This window comes from Camellia sinensis, chromosome 9 (assembly GCF_055761805.1).
Source record: "Camellia sinensis isolate YWXY chromosome 9, ASM5576180v1, whole genome shotgun sequence".
NCBI lineage: Eukaryota > Viridiplantae > Streptophyta > Magnoliopsida > Ericales > Theaceae > Camellia > Camellia sinensis.
The window spans coordinates 44,856,495-44,857,500 of NC_138969.1; positions in this window are offsets into that span (position 1 = coordinate 44,856,495).

The following is a 1,006-nucleotide window of genomic DNA, read 5'->3' on the forward strand; positions in this document are numbered from 1 at the left end:
TCGCTCTAAGGATGGGATATTTATCTCACAGAGAAAATATGTGCTTGACCTGTTGAAGGAAACTGGGATGCTTGGCTGCAAGGCATGTGCCACCCCACTGGAACCCAATCAAAAATTGGGAGATGATGAAGGAGGAGAAGTTGTGGATAGGGGGAGCTATCAACGATTAGTGGGTAAGCTCATTTACCTATCTCACTCTCGTCCTGATATTGCTGTTGCTGTCAGTGTAGTTAGTCAGTTTATGCATGCTCCTCATCAGATTCATTTTGAGGCTGCCATGAGAATCTTGAGGTATTTGAAGTCTGCTCCTGGTAAGGGTCTGTATTTTTCAAAGTATGATCATCTTCGTGTAGAAGCCTATACAGATGCTGACTGGGCTGGGTCAATAACTGATAGGAGATCAACTTCAGGGTATTGCACATTTGTCGGCGGCAACCTAGTTACTTGGAGGAGTAAGAAACAAAATGTGGTTGCCAGGTCAAGTGCAGAAGCTAAGTTTAGAGTTATGGCACAAGGTGTGTGTGAACTTTTATGGATCAAATTATTGTTGAGTGATCTAGGTATTGCTCAGACGGACTCCATGCGGTTATATTGTGATAATAAGGCCGCCATCAACATTGCTCACAATCCAGTTCAACATGACAGGACAAAACATGTTGAGATTGATCGCCACTTCATTAAGGAAAAACTCACTAGTGGTACCATTTGTACTCCTTTTGTTCAGTCTGGTGAACAACTTGCTGACATTCTCACCAAGGGAATTGGAAATAAACCGTTTCATGACATATTAGGCAAGCTGGGCATGAGAGATATTTTCGCACCAGCTTGAGGGGGAGTGTTGGCATATTATAATCACCGAAAGTCTCTTAGTATTTTATTAGCCGAAAGGCACTAGGGTCTGTAATCATTGTTATACCCTCAGGGATCATCTTGTAATTGTCTTGTTTGTAAACCCTAATCTTCATTTATAAATAAGGGGTGATATCTCATCATACCCTAAGCTGAT